General features: G+C 35.5%; 1 protein-coding gene across 12 annotated transcripts in view; it reads right to left on the bottom strand.

Annotated features, from left to right (window-relative positions):
* The window catches only part of GPC5 (glypican 5), a 596,960-nt gene that overhangs the window by 552,369 nt on the left and 32,289 nt on the right, over positions 1 to 12,302 (bottom strand). The window contains exon 1 of one of the 12 annotated variants that reach the window (XM_063149534.1): positions 5,515 to 5,597. The exons of 10 other annotated variants lie outside the window; for them this stretch is intronic. The gene's annotated coding sequence lies outside the window, so the exon portion shown is untranslated. Of the gene's footprint in view, positions 1 to 5,287; positions 5,493 to 5,514; positions 5,598 to 12,302 lie in introns of those variants that run through there. One more of the 12 variants, XM_063149533.1, reaches the window with a different exon arrangement.

Below are 12,302 nucleotides of genomic sequence, written 5' to 3'. Positions count from 1 at the left end.
AGAGGTGGATGCTTAGGTTTTCATTCAAGAACCACCTTCATATCAGGAACTTAAATTAGCTATATCTCAAGCAAAAAATACACAAACCGTGTCCACCCTTGATGGAAATTAGCTGCACATTGTTGTCATTATATTGCAAAGGTTTCATATTGCTAGAGTTTCATAATTCCTTGATGTTTCTCATAGACAGCTCCTCTAGGCACTGACTATTCCTTGTCCTCACAGCAGCCAACTCACTCCAGCTCCCCTCAATCAACCAATCCACTCTTTTATAGCACTCTTCTGATTGGCTACAGCTGTGGCCTGTTAAAGTCAGGCCTGCTCCTAATCTTTAATAATTAACCCAGCTGCAACTCTTTAGGGGGTAAGATTACTTTCCATACTACCTTTATTTTCTTATATTCTATCCCCCTACAGCACATGATGAGTTTTTCATCTCACTGAGTTTATTACAGTTGTTTTAAATAAAATTGTTTTAATTTAAATATATTCTACACATTCACTTTACAAGAAATAAAGAGATAAATCCAGAAGACAATTCACTCCTTTCCTAAACAGGTTAAATGGACTGACCACTGCGAAGTTCTGATGATTCTGTAGGTCACAGAAGAGTCTTTCATGTACTTACATGAAAACTATGAGAGACATTAAAATTCATCTGTCCTGATTTAAAATTTTTGCACCTGAACTAATCCTACTAGTCTATACTTGTAGAATCTATATGGACAACTTGGTTATCTAAGCACCATTCATCTGCTCCTAAAGTACGAATTTGTTGCTCTGTAAGTGTCTCTTTCTCTCCACTGACTTTAAATGTTAGCTGAGCAGCTAACATTTGATACCTAAGTTTTGATACCTAAATTTGGACAAAGTTCAAATTCCCCAAAAAATGCAAATTAACCCAGACCCGTTGAGAGAGGTTAACCTCCCTGTGAGAGCAACACCAAATGGGTTTACATTCACGAGTCGAGGAAGAGTATTGAGAGCCTTTAAGAAAATTGATAGGAAAAGGAAAATTCTTTACAGAAATAGCAATTGAAAAAGATATTTTATTCTGTAATGACAAGAAAGTATTCAATTTTATTAAATGAACAAAACAACATAGTGTTCATCCAAGGCTATTACAAATTACAACTGGAAGAAATAATTTGGATCTTCCAAAAATATTTGATTCTGCTGAATTTCTGAAAGATCCAAAAACATGTATTGTAATAATTGTTTTTAAAAAAAGATAAAGAGCTCATAAATACTATGTATGCTAACTGGATACTGTTTCACTAATCTGATACTGATTACAGGCAAAATAATGTTCTTAAATTAGAGTAAAATCACAATTAGTTCCAAGAAGCGTAACTTTGTATTGGAATCACTGCAACAACTTTGTGGAAGATAGGTCTTCTTGACAAGATTGCTACTTTATAATGAGATCACAAGATATTTCAGTTCACAGAAGTAAACAAGATGAGAACTTAAAGCTTGTGAATTAATAATTAAGACAAGAACAAGCACTTGAAGTGAAAATGAAGCAAATACCCCTCTTGGATCACTAAAATTAACCAGATTCTCTAAGATCCTGTGCTGTGACTAACTGCATTTAATGGAAAAAAAGAGAAAATCTTTGCTGATACAATTTGCAGATAACGTAAAATTGGAGAGAATACAAATAATGGTGCAGTAAAACCAATGATACAGCTAAATCTGGATCTTTTGGTAATATGCAGACATTTGCACAGAGATGAAATATAGCTGCCAAATGCAGAGTTCAAAGGAATATAAGAGAGGTAATGCAATATCTTTAAATAATCTGATACTGAGGGACCTAGAAATACTGGCATACAGAGAGCTGAGTTCAAATTGCTTTTATGACAGTGCATTTATAACTCAGTTCTTGGGATCATACTGTGTCAGAATTGATGCACCCATACATAAACCCAGTGCAACCAGTATTAAAATCCTGTGCCATCTTTTTGAGAAGAATGCAGAAAAGTTAGAAACAATTCAGAAAACAACAACCACATCAAAAAAAGTTCAGCCCAAATGAAGACGTCAGGTCAATAAATGACATGATAATGATTAATACATTACCATAGCGTTTTCCATATTTTTACAGCTTTGGCTGCACATGGATAGTGACTGCTATGCCTCCTGAAATCCTCAGATACAAGGGTCAAGGACATTTGCACTAAGTTGTCACGGTAACTCATTACACACTAAGTAGCAGTGTAGTGACAACAGTTTATTTCCTCATGCACATACACACGCCAAATGAATGCCAAACCCATGAAAATGGTGGTAAAAGTATAGAATCTTCAGAAGGCAAAAGCATGGCTAGGAAATATCTAACCCCAACCTGCATGGGGTAAGAGACGTCTGACAGTAAGCGGCTGAAAACAAGACAGAGTGAATGAAAGCTCAAACTAGGCTACATAGTAAGAGAAATAAGATACACCTGTTCTGGGACAAGAGGACACTAATTACTGATGAAATGTACCTTAAAAATACCACAAATCCTTTAGTATAAAAGGATTTACTTAAAAATACTACAAATCCTTTATAATTAGAATCTTTTCATTCAAGACTGGAAATCTCCTTTTAAGATATGGCTAAGTCAAAAAAACCCATGCCAACATGAAAATTCCTAGGTGAGATTTGATGCCAACTATATTGAAGTTATTAACATTAGATTACCACTGGCTTTTAAAAGCTCCCTGTATAGAGTCTTTAGATTACTAGATCCTTTAGCAATATCAAAATGCTTCCAAAATCTTTTACATCTATCTGAATGCTTGTACACTGTTCAAAGAAATTCTATCACAATGCTCTCAAAAACAGATAGATGACTGCCTGTATTTCATATTTTTTATGCTTGTTTTCTGCTTTAATTTGGCATAAGATTGCAATCAAAATTCAGAATTTCCTAAAAATTATATGAATGAAGCCACAACATGAACTGAAACTCCAGGTCATTCCAGGTTCCTTCCAGGTCAAGACTTTGTGGTGGATAAACCAAAATGTTATCTATTCCAGCCAGTCCCTGGGGCCAGGTCACCCTGCACCGGCACACACATTTTCTTCCCAGGCCTGACACAAGTGCAGCAGCACCAGCAGAGTCTGGCAGGTGGCAGGAGGAGGCAGCAGGAGGAGGCAGCAGGAGGAGATGCTGACCCCACTCAAGCTGGCACCTCCCATCTGCACTTGAACTCCTCTGTAAGCTCCACATTCCCAGGAGCGTTTGCTGCCATCCTTTCCCTGTGTCCCCCAGAGGGCACAGTCACCTGCACAGGTCACCACCTGGGAGGAGGGTCTGATGCTGTTTTCCCTGCCTCCCCACAGACAGCTGTCCTTGGTGGATGTCATCTTGCAAAGGGTACTTCCACCATTCCAGGTGTCTCTCTGTCCTTGGGCGGATTGTGAGATTTGGGAATTTTGTATCTAGGGATTATTTACTGTTATTTTCTCCTACTGCAGTTTCACTTGTTGGCAAGTTATTATTTGTTCGCTTATATCTACTCGTGTTTATTTCTCCTTATTAGTGGAAAGGGATTGGTTAAAACAGAGGGAAAACTCAGTTTTGAGTGTTGCCCTTTAAATTGTTTTAAACAAAGACAGAGAAATTATTCTTTGCAAGAAGACCATAGGTCAGGGAAAAACAAATGCCACCAAAACAAACAGAAAAAAATCCAAACAACCAAACAAAAAACACCACGACAAGCAAAGCGTAACTAAATAACTTCTGAAGTAATCTCTTAGAAGTTGCATTTAATATTGATAACTCATGAGAGATTTTATGTGCATATACAAGAATAAACATGTTTTGAGATATATATACAAATAGGTAACCTCAAACATCAATTCCAGAAATTTAACTAATACAAGGAATAACATATATCTTATACTGGCTTCATCCAAATTTTGATACCAATCACAAAGCTGACAAGTAAATTGGGGGTTCAAGGCTAAGAAGTGAGACATATAATTCAGGTACCTGACAGTCTCTCCTGACAAGTTCCATGTTTTCTCTGCGGTGTTTAAGAGTGGCAGAAACCCCTGCTTCAACCATTGTCAAAGATATACAGAAATGAGACAACAGATCAGTTGGGTAGAGATTACTCTGTGCAGATGACAGTAAAACATCAGTTTCAGTATCTCAAGTACAAAGAAAACAAGCAAGACATTTTAATCATCACTCTTTCTGCATGTAGTATTGACAATCATTTAAGAACTAGGTCACAGTATCTGATTAAACTGATTTTTTCATACTTTTTTCCTTCAAATCTCCTTTTAAGTTAAAAAAATGCTACATTATTTTTTTAATCACTGGCAAAACTTTGTCTGTTTTATGAGCAGACTTGGGTTCCTTTGACAGCACGAATGTATCTCATTTAAACAATCTTTATGAAAACCTCCTTGTCACTTTTGTAAACTGTGATAATTAAGATCAATTTATGAGTATAAATATAGCTTTATGAATTTCATCCTGTTTGGTTACCTTTATTCTAGTTGGCTAGACTGTATTTGCTGAGTATATTCAATATTACTTGTGAATGATACTGAAATATCAACAAGTGAGTTCTGATAAAGTATTGGTATGCTACAATTATGCAATATTTATATTTCAACAACTATTACACAGGACAATTATAAAGAAGCTAATAAACAGAAAAACCACATTATCGAAACCTTGAAGGCTATAAAAGTACCTAATTGTTCTTAAGAAGACCTGAAGTATATGCTCTTGCTATTATGTACCTGGAGAATCTATTAACATTCCCTTATGTGAGTGCAAATACTTTCAGTTCCATCCTTTTCTTTATTTTCATTCAGAGGTCACATCCTCTAGCTACAAATAAAATGTGTAACTTTATCCTACTTGAGTCATGTCCAGCGCTTCAGCTAACTTCAATGGAGAAGAGAATATTCACAAAAGAAAACATTACAGATCCTATACATGCTAAAGTTCAGAAAACTACTTGCTTTCTTTTTATACACACTGTAGAGGTGTGCATAAAAGGATTTCTCATGATTCTCCTTCCTCATTCTAAAACCGAAGGACTTCTCATGATTCTTTTTCGTCATTCTCAGTGCCAAGCAAGTTTTTTATTTTTCCATCTCTTTGGCACAATCTGCAGGGTAAATTTACCATTACACAGATCCTAGCCTCTTAAGAGTCGCTAGAATCACCTGTCATCATTCTGTACTGACAAATAATTAGATCATTATAAACAGTTTAATATTTAAATATATGTTTACTGAATAAACAGAATATACCAGGCTTCCAAGAACTTACCAGATAAAACAAGCTGATTGTTTCCCTACTTTTATCAGCCACAACTGGTTCTTCACTTCTGAAGCAGATATAAAGTAGTGCCATTGCTAATGAACTACTGTTTTGTTAGGATTAAACTTAAAACTTAATCACTTTTATGGTAGGATTCCACTGAAACTACTGAAACTCAGAGCTATGGTTTATCATATACTACTTCCCTAATCTTTCCTGAACAATGTCAGGCTCACCTTTGGATTGAGGATTGCTTTAAAAGCCTTTATGAAATACAAAGCGTGACTCCCATACTTCAGCAGTGATTCCTTCAAACAATAATGCACTGCTCTGCAAGCAGTTTGCTATTAAATGGCTTTGTGAAACCTTCACATTTGCTCAGCACATTCTTTTACAAAGTCTAGGAGACTTATTCAATTGACCAACGTGTTGCTTGGTAGCAGCTTGATCATTTGATTCTTAGTGGGAAGATTAAAACTAGAGCATTTCATCATTGTACTCAATTTCTACCACAGTGAGTCAAGAAAGCAAAGGCAAAACAGGTCTTTTACCTAATCTTAAATTCGCATTTGCACAATTCCTAATCAGATGCAGCTTCTGATAAAAATCCCGCATAAAAGCTCTTTGTTTCAGATATCACAGGCAAAAAGAAAGCTCACTTCAGCACAATATTACAACACAGCTTCAAATCTTTTTTGCTTTTAAAAAAAACAAAAAAAAACCCCAAAAACCAACAATTCCCAAATGCCAACATAAGTAGGTAAACTTTCCAAGAATTCTAATTATTATGTGCTTACAATAGCACTTACTAAAAGCAGACTATGAACTGATTGATCAAAGAGGCAAAAACATAATTTTGAGAACTTCAAGATTACAGATATCTGTGACACTTAAGTTTCATCTGCACTAATGAATTAAACATGGCTGTGTATTTTGTCATGGAAGACAATTTGTGTGGAATCCACATCCACTCTGAACCACCATGCTGGCCTCTGGCAGTAGGTGTTCTTGAACCATAACTACTCCAGAAGTCTACACAGAAGTTTTTGATATTGTTCTGGGTGACTAACAAGCAATAATGTTCTGACATAACTTGCAATCATAGGAATGGTCAATTCCAGAACACAGGCATTTGCCTGGATACTCTACTAGTGATTAATTAGTAAAAACACAGCTTGTATTTTCATAGACTTAGTTCTTACAGGTCAACAGTGACAAGTGGAAAGCCATTAATAAACCATCCAGTGCTGATGAATGCAGAGAAAATGCTTCAGCATCTTTAACTTAGACCAGAAAATATCTGAAAGCTAGGTCCTGACTTTGGAAAGGTGATTCACAGGAATGGCAGTACGTGACTTAAGCCCCACACAAATGGGGCTAGGTGTAAACCTCTGAAGTATACAATGATCTATTAAATACTGATTTAATCTTTTAGTAAGGCTGGCTAGATAAGCTCTGCTGCTGTTCAACCTGCAAGTTATCTTCTGTAAATGCTGGAAAATGCTGAACACAAAATTATTTTGGAGTTCCAATCTTCTGTGGAACTTCTGTGCCTTAGTATGTCTATTTGCCACAACTATTTTCTGCTTAACTCTCCATTACCAAAAATCAGATTCTGAAATTTGGAATTAAAGTTATTAAGTAAGTCCTAAAATGTCACTAGTGGTGGCTGTAGCAGTGTACAAAACCACAGTCTTTCTCAGGGAAGAAGCACTGCAGCATTAGTTCCCTGTGTTCTAGAAAGTAAGAAATTTAGATATTCAAATTCTTAGATTTTAATTTTCAAGGAAAATCATAGTTCTTAATGTATAAAAACATAAAAATTTGTCAGCTGTGGTGACTGATCATTTTTTATGTTGAAGACATTATAGTTTCTAATTCTCATTTCAGAGAAATACACAGTTCAAAACGTAGGAATAACCCTAAATAAAATAACAAAAATATATCAAAGGAAAACAGGTCTTTACTGACCATTAAGAGAAAAAAGTACACGTGTACTTTTACCCAAGAAAATTATTCATAGTACATACACAGGATATAGTCAGTAGGATGAAACAGAATTCCTTTAGTGAATAATACATAGGGAAGTAAGGACGAATATATCAAAGCATGAGATTAGCAATCCAAATGGATTCTAAAGTGCCATTTTAGCTTTTCTTTCCATTAATAAGCATGTACTGACCTGGGACATAAAAAAAAGAAGTTATGCTTTGACAGATTTTTTTACCAGAGAGAATTTTGTTACAATTCACAATAATTTAGTTCACAATAATTTCTGGCTTAACAGTTATAAGCATCTACAACACTGCAAATCAGCATAAAAATGCAAGAGAATATATCATTCACCATAACAATCCTTTGAATGTTTTTAAGTGTACTTCAAAGCACACCTGTTAAAAATATATTAATATAGGATGTTCTTTGTAAACATGCCACACAATGCTTGCAAATCAAAAAAATCTTTTTAACATGATCTATCATTGCCATGTTCTGGTTTTAAAATCTTTAGCAAAACACACAAAGTGTAAATTTTGTTAAGTGTACACAGGATTGACTTCCATGTGATTTCATGAAGTGATTTCTTGGTGAATACAGCAAATTTAAAGAAAAGAAATTTAATTCTAAATTTCTAAAATTTAGAATTAAATTTCCTTCAAAATTACATAAATTTTCATCCTTCAAAAACTACATAAATTTTAAATCATAAATATCTACCTTATTAACTCCTGCTTTAAACATAGTTCAATCTTAAATTACACCGAACTTTCCCAATTAGCATATAGCAAATATAATCACACTTGAACAGAAAGAAAATGAAATTTGCTTCTCAGCATAATTCTCACAAGTGTGAAACTTACAGAAAAATATTAATAGTTCCTCCCAGAGTAACAAAAATGGCAACTTGATTTCAGTTAATTTTGTAGTAGAATAGCATGGCTGGTTCCTTTCTTTTTCTAACGTAACTGAAGGAGCTGTGGACAATGTAGTGTACTAAAAAAGTGAACATTTCTTCCTTTTTTGCGCATTTGGGGATAAAATGTTTTTCCATCCTAAGACACTCATACAAAGACATTGGTGGAGAGGCCCTTGACTTTATGATCTGGAAAGTGCTTTTTTTACAGAGGAGGGAAAAAAACCCAAACCTTTGTTTTAATGCTCCCCTCTCTGGTGGTGTAGATTATTACTCTATTCACCCTCTCTGCTGAACAGAATAGTCAGATTCTGCTGCTTTGCAAAGGGAAGAATTTTATGAGCTTTAAAGGATATTGCTTAGATCACCAAGATGTGCAACGTCAGTTTCTGCCATGTGATCCTTCCCATAAAGCTCTGCCAACAAAACTGAGCTGTCACCTTAAAATAAATAATCCTTTCCAAGTAACAAACTAATGGGGTTCTTCACTTATTGTGCTCTGTTTTGCAATAAAAATATATAACGGAAGTGCAGACAACATGTTCTTACATGAACTTTTCATACGATTATCTAAAACTTTACAACAATTCAAGAACATATATTCTTCTATTTATTGGAAAAAACCCACAACTAAAAAAAAATGAAAACCAACAAAAAGAAATAAAACAAAATCTAGGCATCTAGGGAAGAAATAACATATTAAATTTAGAAGTATGGTGCTATATGCTACTCAATGTAGTAGCACAGCATTAAGCATTTCTATGAAAATATCCAGGATTCTCTTTACACTTTGATGTGAAGTGTTTGTTCCTTGAAAGTGTTCTGCATTGCACTGATAAATCCCTAAACTGTTTGATGCAAGGCTGGCTGCATGAGCTGTCCTTAATGGATTCCCTCAGGGCATCTATAACCTATACTCCCATATTAAAATAACAGATTAACTTCTTTTCAAACCAGAAGGTTGAAATCTATAAACAAAATGGTATTTTACACTCAGAAACATAGGACATTTTAAATTTCAATGTTTTCTCCATCTTTTATATTAACAGACTTTCAGTTGTAGATTTCTCAGAAAAATCATGGTACTTGAGTCAGCACAAAGGTATGGAAAACTGTTTCTCACATAGTATTTTATGCAGCTCTAGAATATATACTAGTACTTGATCACATTTTCATTGAGTAGTAATAGCATCCAGCTTTATGGAATAGGGGTATCCTGCAAGTCACTGAAAACTATTGCAGTGGATTTCCAACAGAAGACTAAGTGTGAACAGAGATATCAACAACAGTTTGCAGTTCTTGATTGATTTTCTTGTGTACTTCCCTTCAAACTCTTCTTGATTAAAAGGAAAACAAGGTTCTCCTTTATTCTGATTCAACACCTGAAAATCCTCATATTTTTTATCAAATTTCATATTACTTACAGCTACAATCTACCATCTTCACACCATCCTCATTTCTCTGCAATGTCTTCTGGAAAGCTACACTACTTCCCCCTCATCTTAACTATTTGGTCACACTGTCATGAGTTTCAGAAATCCTCAGTCTAGATTCATTCTCACAGCAACTAGAAAATATTGTAATAAATGCAACTTTTCACACTTCATTGAGCACATTTTTATTAACATGCAGCACCAGTTCTATCCTCTGTTATATACAGGAACATGCATAGTATCATTTCTAATACCTATTAACCTATAAAAAAGATAGGAAAAACTTTGATGAATTTTGATGTAACAAGTTCCAGTTGCCACTCTTCTGTCCGCTTATCTTCAAGTACTGCTATCTTTGTGTAAACTGGACTATCATCTCAAGAAAAGATATTTTAAAAAATACAGGAATTTGAAAATTGTTTAATTAGTCCTCTGTGGAAACAACTGACATGATCCCCAAGCAATAATATTTTGAGCTAACACATACGTGGTTTAATCATTATGGGCTGAACAGAACCGAAAACAGAAGTCTGCTGGGAAGATCTATCTTAAAGATCTATCTTAAAGGGAAGATCTCAGGTAAAGAGTTGGGATTTGTGTGTACGATACCAAGAAAACTTTATCAACGGCCAACACAGTGCAAAGTCAACGAAATACATACAGACAGGATATATGTGTACTCAATTCTAAGTAAGACCTTCTTGCACATACGTCCTGTACATATATATCCTGTGTAACATTCGATTATTCTTCCCTCCTGAATGGTTTGAATATTTATTAGCTAATCTCTGAAATTTCTGTTAACTGAGAAATTAACTGAATCTCCATGGCCAGCCAAACCACAGCCATTTTGAACATATGTTTTATTTCAGAAGAAAGGAAAAGATACCAAATGCCAGGGAAACATTTTTTTTTAGTTGTTAACTAGTGTTCATTAACCTTTGTAAAGGTTATGAGTACTTCAAGAATTCTCTCCAGTCATGCAAAGGAAAACACATACATATGCAATTTAAGGTATTATCCTTACAAAATTTTTTTGTGTGTGTGTGTTAATAGGACTCCTGGGGTACAAGCATTTAGGTTATTATAAATAATCTAAAAATTTAAAATAAATTTTAAAAACCCACACAGAGGCATTAAAAAACCCCAAACAACTGTGTTACCAGAGATACCAATTAGCTTATGATCCAAATTGTTTCTAAATCATCTTGCATATGACAAACAAATACAGAATATCAAAAACTCCAGAAGGAAATGACCATGAGAATGTTTAAAAGGCAAGCATGACTCTGTTTATACAACATTCTCCTTAGAGATTTAAGCTGTCAGAAGATAAAGGGATCTAGTAAGACTGCAATGAAAATAAAAAATCATATTTTCCCAAAGGAATTAGAATAGCTTTGTAAATTAATAAATAGAAGACATTAATATGCTCCTACAAAAGAAAGGCTTCTTAATTTACTACGATGTATGAATAAGTGTCTTTTATTCACACTGTTGAAAGGAAGATGAGCAATAGTTAAGGGCAAAGGCTACACTTTCAGTAAAACAGAGTGCAAATTAATGGGAATTAGATGAATATACCAGATGCAGATAGAATACATTCTTTGGAGAAAAACTTGTAATAGGGATCTATAAAAGTGTGGTTTTGGCATTACCATGCAAGACCAATAGATACATAATTGTTCACAGAGACATCTTTCAGTCACTGAATACATCAGAATTCAGTGTACTAAACTTGCAGAAGTAAATTATCAATAAATTGACTGCAAACATTAAGATGTGTGAAAAATAATGATTAAACACAGGATGCTTCCCTGATCCAATCCTCCATGACATAAAAGTTTGACTTGCAGTATGGCCAGGCCAAGGGGTTTAGTCTACTGTCCTGCCCTCTCTGTTTTGACCTGACAGGTGCTCTTTGCCACCATCCACCACACAGCCTGAACAGCATCTTATCCATTCTGTCATTCCTGTGCTCGCCCTTTTGCCACTCTTGGGTCTCCTTGCCTCCAATCAATCTCCTCTCACACAACCCATCTCTAGCTTTTCCCCTCTGGTGCCTGTTTTGCCACATTCATACTCAAATTTAGAACACGTGCTACCATTCCCAAGTAGTTGTAACTGGTATGTACTGCCAGCCTGGCAAGACTCTGCTCCTCTAAGCATCTCCTCCAATGCTCCCCTCCCACTGCCTGCAGCATTCAGCCATTTCACCCATAACACCTGCTTTAATTACCTAGAAATCCAGCCATTTCTTATTTGCAGTTTCTCTCATGCACTGTCATTTGTCACGAACACCTATTTACATGTCATTATGAGAAGTCTCTAACATCCTGTTTGATTATTCCAGCCTCAGAAGAGGGAACAGTCATGTTCCCATAGTCCCAAGGGCCCATTCTACTTCCCTCCCTGGACTGAGCAAGTAAGGCCACTGTGTTTAACCTCACAAGTTACTTGACTGGAATTGGGAGGAATCTGAGTGGAAGGACACTAAGTGATCCAAGCCTGCAGGGATCTGAGCTTGCTTTGCCTACAGACTTGAGCCCACATACATACCACACGACTGGCCTTCTATCTACAAGTTGTTCAACTGCCTGTGCAGCCTCTAAGTATGGCAGCCTCTCCCTGCACTCCATATTTTGAAATTCTTGGCCTCCAGCTTGATTTCTCCTTCATC

This window comes from Melospiza melodia, chromosome 2 (assembly GCF_035770615.1).
Source record: "Melospiza melodia melodia isolate bMelMel2 chromosome 2, bMelMel2.pri, whole genome shotgun sequence".
Taxonomy (NCBI): domain Eukaryota; kingdom Metazoa; phylum Chordata; class Aves; order Passeriformes; family Passerellidae; genus Melospiza; species Melospiza melodia.
The sequence above is the reverse complement of the archived record's forward strand: the minus strand, read 5'-3'. Positions and strand labels throughout refer to the sequence as shown.